At 46.8% G+C, this 7,100-nt stretch overlaps 1 long non-coding RNA gene across 1 annotated transcript; it reads right to left on the bottom strand.

Moving 5' to 3' along the window:
- Positions 1 to 1,094: 1,094 nt before the first annotated feature.
- On the bottom strand, positions 1,095 to 5,447 carry LOC119272169. Its single transcript, XR_005134705.1, has 3 exons — positions 5,057 to 5,447; positions 1,373 to 2,633; positions 1,095 to 1,293 (listed from the first exon to the last, which is right to left on the bottom strand). It is a non-coding gene; the product is annotated as an uncharacterized LOC119272169 (long non-coding RNA).
- Between the last annotated feature and the right edge of the window lie 1,653 nt (positions 5,448 to 7,100).

The raw sequence follows: 7,100 nt of genomic DNA, 5'->3' as shown, positions 1-7,100 counted from the left end.
ACCGGGGAGAGGAATCGGGCTTGGCTGGAGGGGGGAAGGGGCCGGAGGAAGGTGGGAGGAGAGGCGGCGCGGCGGTCGGCGGGTTATGAGGAGGGGGCGGCGGGGTGTTCGCATCTGGGGGAGAGAAAGGAGGAGGGGTTAGGCACCGCGCAGGTGGAAGGGAGAAGGGAAGGGAAGGGGACGAGGGGGGAGCCGAGGGCGAGCGCCTAGTGCGTGTCCATTCTGGGGTTGTGTTCTGGTCCGGGTTTGCTTTGTCTAATCTCGCGCCCCAACGCGAGGTTCGTTTGGGTCGGCCGTTGCCGCTCCCTCGGGCAAGGGAAGGGAAGGGAATCGGATGCATGGCCGGTGAGAAGCGAACCGAGGAGAGGGGAAAAGTGGCCAACACGACTCCGCTCGTATCCGTGCCCCGAGAGGATCGAACGTCTCCCCTTTTTCCTGCCGCGGGAGTTTTTCCTTGGGAAATAAGCTGCGAATACGAGCAGGAATGCTACCTGAAGCAGCCCGTCTCGCCCCGACGACTCGCGCGTCACCGGGGTCCGGCCGGTCCGTACACCCCGTTCCCCAACGCGGCGTCTCCGATTTGGCGCTCGCGTCCCCGTCGGAAGGCGGCGCGCAGAGTCGTTGACTGTGTGCCGCACGCCCCACCCTATTTTTCTCCCCCGCCTTTTTTCTCTCTCCCGCTACGTACATACCGTCCGCCCGCCGACGTCTCGCCGACACAGCCAGTGGCAAGGAGCAAGAAAAAAGAATAGTCCACGGTGGCAGATGGGGGCAGCAAAACATCACGTAGGAGAAAACGATGGTAATACTATATAATAACAATATAAAGACACCAAAGCGCATTTCAATCTTTTGTTGACGTCCATTTCAATCTATAATTAATATCAGGACTTTTCCTTTTGATATTAGGGGGAGGGGGTGATCTTTACCCCTACTTAACCGGTATACTTTTTTGGACGCGTCTAGGGAGCGGCCGTTGGCTCCCTAGCGGTCCCGAGCGGCATGCTAGATACGGTAAGTTTATGTCCCCTCCCAGTCCCAACAAGGAAAAAAAGGAAAAAGGCAATTCTCCACAGCATAAAAAAATATATGGTCCCTAGCGTCCCATTCCAGCCCTGAACCCCCGTGATTCTGCCCCCCTCCATTTCTCTTCCACCTTCCTGGTTTCACCAATCAAGCAGTGCACACCAACCCATCTACTGCTGCCTCACTCACCATCTTCTTCCCCACAAAAGAAGCAACCAGAAACACGCCATGGGAGCCTTCCCTATGTCAGGAGCCGTCAGGGAAGATCTGCCAAGGTGAAGAATAAGAAGATCTGACCTATGCGGTTTTTTAGGAGGAAAAAGAGAAGGAAAGAAGTGGGACATACCAGGCTGCTGTAGATCTTCAACTTGAAAAAAGGAGGAATCAAGGTGGCATGTTCCTCTTCTTCTTCACCTTGAATTCAACTTCTCCAATCCTTCTTCATATTGACTGCAACTACAGAACTGCTCCAAAAAAAGTTCACCTAAACTTGTGCAAAAACAAACATAAAACCCCAGGAACACACAAATATGGAATTGCATATTGTGGAACTTTTGATTTGGTTGCGACCAACTATTTCGATCGGGTAATCCAACCAACTTTGTTTCAAACTGTGCAACTCACACACAGACAAATGAAATAAATGAACATCATGTTGTACCGAAAATGTAACATATATAGGTCATATGTTCTGGTTTATTGCATATAGTCTACTAGTCATATCTATAATGCAGTAATGTTTTAGTTCATCCAGCTCCTGGTTGGTAGACAAAAACAAAACAAAAAGAAGATGTGTTACTGCTTGTAAGATTGTTGATGCATGAAAAAAAACTTCATGAGAAGACATGGGACCCCATGTTGTATGTCATCTTGGCCAAATTTGGAAGAATCCCCTGTGTGAAACTATGGAAAAACAGAAAAAACACTATGTGGCATCAAACCTGACAACATATTGAAACTAGATAGGTTTGTGGTGTGCAACTTATGGCTTCTTTCTATGCAACTTAAAAAAGAATTGTGCAACTGACAAAAGTAATTTGGATGCTTTGACTTGAATAAAAGTACTTTCGGATTTGTGTCTATTGTGTGCAGCTGGAATAGACCTTGTGTGAAAAGCTTGAAAATAGAAAAAATGCAATATAACAGCAAAAAACAGTGCCCATCATGTGTGTTATTTGTGCAACTTGTAGGTGCATCTGTGCAACTGATTAGACCCATGTGTGCAACTGAGAGAATCTACTTCGATGTTTAGTTTGATAAAAATAGTGCCACCAAAATTTGATTTGTTGGTTTCAAACTCATGTTGATTTGTTTGTTTGTTCCCTCTTCCACTACCTTTGAGATTGAGAAAAAAGGTGCATCTGTGCAACTAGCATGGGTTGCTGTGCCAGACTGATATTCCTAGTTGTGCAACTACCAGAACAAACAAGTGCAAGTAAAAAAATGGGAGCTGCATTAAAAAACAAAAGATAGGGAGCAAAAAAGGTCTACTCGCTTGTACCTTGTCAAACACACCATGCGCCTTCAACTCCCATCTTAGTGACTGTGGTGATTAGATTGTTATCCCATGCCATTGGTTGGACGGGGCAAATTACTTACACGCACATCTAATTAAAATAATTAAGACAGGAAACTTGTTAGGTCATTGCAATTAAAATAGTGAATTTTTAAAGATGACAACTAGTATCAAGTTCATGTGCAACATTGCAACTATGCCTTATATGGATGCCAACCACTATAAGGTTCATGTGCAACTACAAACTGTAGGGGTGCCAACTTGAATTAGTTCCGTGTATGAAAAGAAACTTGCATTATATATGAAGCCAACTATTATGAGGTTCGTGTGCAACTACAACTGCTAGAGATGCCAACAAGAAATGTGACTATGTAGAAACAAGATAATTAAACTGCCTACTAAGTATCACCGTATTGTGCAACTTTCTCATGCTCATATCCAACTAGGGATACTAAAATGGCCAACTAGTACTACAAAAATGACCAAATTGGATAAACTGCAGGAACTAAAATTGGATGTCATGCGTCTCTCTAACAGATAGCCTGCTATTTGAAGCACTAGTTATGCAAACCTACTATTGATATAAAATCATGTACAGAAAAATCAGAAAAGAAATTGAAATATTAGCAATGGCTTGTGTGAATTACCCACAAACAACCTGTGGGTATGCAACTTCTACATAATTTAACTACAATCACTAGAGGAAATTAGTTACAGCCACAAAAAACGAGAACAAAGTCATGTAGCATACAAAAAAATGCAAAAAAATCATCATCGGCAGCAGGCGTATCATATAGTTGGCAAAAATGTCATTGATTATTCGGTTAACAACGAGAGCAAACCAACCGAGCATCCATGTAGTATACAACTACAAAAATAGAATGTGCAATTTGACAGCAATGCAAGCGAACTGAGCATACATGTATGTGCAGAAAATACACCCCAGACTGAACATGCTTTGGGCAGTGTACTCGACTACCTAGAGGCTCTTGTGCAACTAAATTACCTGACTGGCCAACTATGTACTGCTCTGCGTGCAACTTCGCCAGACCTGTCTAAAAAAACTAAAATTGGACACCTAAAGCAAAACGACTAGCCCATATGCAACACACAAAATTCCCTGGCAACCAACAATTCGCCGGAGTCCCATACAAACGCAGAAACAAAACATCGCCCACAACCTGTGAACCACTCCCACCGAAAGCTCGAGCAACCGTCTGCCGCCGTGTGTGGTTCCTCACAGTCGTCGCCACGCACGGCAGCAACTTTGTATACTCCCACCGCCCCCTCTGCATCCTATTGCAGCGCGCGACAACAACTCTGCATCCTTATGCCTCAACTAGACTACATTACAGGCCAACTAAGCATATGTGTGTGCAACTAGTCCTGCCAACTAAACATCAATTTGTGTGCAACTAGACTACATTGTAGACCAACTGAGCATATATGTGTGCAACTAGACCTTCCAACTAAACATCAATGGGTGTGCAACTAGACTACATTACAGACCAACCGAGCATTGGTGTGTGCAACTAGTCCTGCCAAATAAACATCAATGTGTGTGCAACTAGACTACATCGCAGACCAACTGAGCATATATGCGTGTAACTAGTCCTGCCAACTAAACATCAATGTGTGCGCAACTAAACTACATTGCAGGCCAAATGAGCATATGTGTGTGCAAAAACACCCCGAAGTGCCTGGACATGCTTTTATGCATTGCACTTAACTTCCCTGCCGTTCCTGTGCAACTACATAATCTAACTAGCCAACTGCGTAATGCTCTCTGTGCAGCTAGCCAGATCTATCGAGGAAACACATACGGGGGGAGGGTGCACCACCACCTAGCATCTTGTCCTGTAGACCCGACGCAACACACATTGGGACCGAAGCAAGGAATCCATACCTATGCCCCACCTATCTGCCACATCCACGGCGACTGGAACCTCGCCGGAAACCGCAGCTAAAGACGCGAAGCTTCAAAACGTGAAACCACAAAACCCAACCACCGCCGCTGAATCATCTTCTTCTCATCCATCTTTGATTTCCCTTGATACAGCAAATCAATTCTTTTTTAGAGAAAAAAGAAGTCTGAACTTTCAAATAGAGTATGACATATGCTTCTAAACTCTTCTTTGAGACAACATTTAGGATAATTGATGCGGGATACTACTATGTCCTAATTCAACAATTCCTGAACAAACTGGTAATGATAATTGTCTTTCTATTATTGCCTGCAAAAATTGCCGCAGTGATTCAAACACAATGCCCCTAATTGTCTCTCAATCCTTTCTACAATTCCCATGATGGCTTAACTGTTGTGTGCAGAACTGCCCAACAAATTTGATGGGGAAAAATTGCTCTTGTGTACCAATCCCCCTTTTCTCTCCCCACGTCTTCTCCACACCTCCTGCTGAATCATCTCTCGGACCATGGAAGCAACACACATGGCTGCCTCGATCCTCAAGTGAAGGAGATAACCACATGAAAAACTAGTTTGAAAAGGGGGCTAACCTTGCGACTTGCAGTCTTGCAGGTTGCCGATGCCGAACCAGTTAACTCCCTCACCACGGGGACTCGCCTCTCACATGCCGCAGTCGCGCGAGCTCTTCCGCGCTGAACCGCTTACCTCCTCCCGTCGCAGCGGCGCTTCCTGCTACGTGAGGGTCGCGCGAGCTGTCAGTCTCCCTCACCATGGGGGTGACGCGCTCCCACAATAGGCGATGTCCTGCTCCTCCCTCGCCGCGTCTGCAGATCCTAAGCCGCTCGGCTCCGTCAGCTCGCCGGATCCAAGATCCCCTGTCTCCGGCACGACGCCGCCGCCGGATCCACGATCCCCTGTCTCCGGCACCACGCTGCCGCGTCGACCCGTGTCGCCGTGGACAGAGGAGAGGGAGGGGATAAGAGAGAGGGGAGGTGTGGGACAGATCATCGAAAGGGTGGGGAATGGACGCCGACCACGAAACGATAGAAATCTACCGTTAGGTCCGCATCGCGTCAAAATCCTACGGCTCATGGCCGGCCGCTCGATGATGCGAAATAGTGCGTATGCACTTTTTAGAATTTAGGTACTTTTTTGTGTGAATAAACTTAACCGGTATACTTTGAGGACTATTTTCTCTAAGAAAGGGTTTCCCCCTGTTCCACCCATCATGAATGAATCCACAACATACAATTGTCATGGAGGCGCTCGGAGCATCGCTAATGGCACCTCTATTTTAGGACCCATTAAGGTGCTTGAAGTAAAATCTGGACCAGCAAAAAGTGAGTTTTTGGGCATCAAATTTTTTGCATCTCCAAGAGCTGCCGTAAAATAGGGCGCCGCATCTCCAACAGCAGCCCGAACACATCAGCCGCGGGACATATTTTTTCTTTGCTCGAAAAGAACGGTCATGTTTCTTCACGCATTTGGAAAAATGTGAAGAAACAATTTCATATACATTCTAAACCATCGTCAAAAGTATCGCTCTAGATACACTGGATTTACACAAATGTACTTGTGCATCAATTGATTGTGAGCCTCTTATCGGTCCCTCCGCAAGAACTCACGGCCGAAAACATAACCACCATAGTTAGGCCTCTTGTTGACGCGCATTGTCAAGATCAACACGATGTCATCCTCTTCGGTCATGTCAAATTCCTTGTCGCAATGAGGAATCACTCAATGGAGAGGATGAATCAATTGTACTCATCTACAATACCAAAATCTCCATCACAAGCTACTCACTTTTGTGCACAACAAAAAAACCGAGCCAGGACTTTTTACCTTGTAGGCAATTGGTCGAACACCTCCAACCCGTGAACGGCTAGTCCACCTTCCACAACACCGCAGACTGCCACCTCGTCAGAGAGAGCCCATCCAAGGACCGTCGGCCTAGGGTCCGTCATGGCCAAATTTGGAGCCCCATAGCCCCGAGCATCCATGCTTTGGTGGACACCCGAGTGATCAATCATAGAACTGTTGAGCGGGCGATTATGGGCGAGCTTTGGGCACAAGATATTTATGGAGACATCTTTTTCATGGCTCAGTTGCAAATGTTGCACCTCCGGCATGCCATTGCCACGGTACAACGTGACCCTCTTGCTGTTGACAAATCTACATGGCCTTACGCATGAGAGGAGGGTACATACTCTGCTAAGGCTACATACACGAGGCTATGTCAAGGATTGATTCGCGTGTCGGCTCCACCTTGTGAGGGGGTCCTGGAGTAGGGGGCCCCGGACGTCCGGGCTGTGTGACATGGGCCGGACTAGTGGGCCGTGAAGATATAAGATAGAAGGCCTTCCCCCATGTCCGGATGGGACTCTCCTTTGCGTAGATGGCAAGCTTGGCGTTCGGATATGAAGATTCCTTTCTCCGTAAACCGACTCTGTACGACCCTAGGCCCCTACGGTGTCTATATAAACCAGAGGGTTTAGTCCGTAGAGGCGATCATAATCATATAGGCTAGACATCTAGGGTTTAGCCATTACGATCTCGAGGTAGATCAACTCTTGTAACCCCTATACTCATCAAAATCAATCAAGAAGGAAGTAGGGTATTACCTCCATTAAGAGG

This window comes from Triticum dicoccoides, chromosome 3A (assembly GCF_002162155.2).
Source record: "Triticum dicoccoides isolate Atlit2015 ecotype Zavitan chromosome 3A, WEW_v2.0, whole genome shotgun sequence".
Classification (NCBI taxonomy): domain Eukaryota; kingdom Viridiplantae; phylum Streptophyta; class Magnoliopsida; order Poales; family Poaceae; genus Triticum; species Triticum dicoccoides.
The sequence above is the reverse complement of the archived record's forward strand: the minus strand, read 5'-3'. Positions and strand labels throughout refer to the sequence as shown.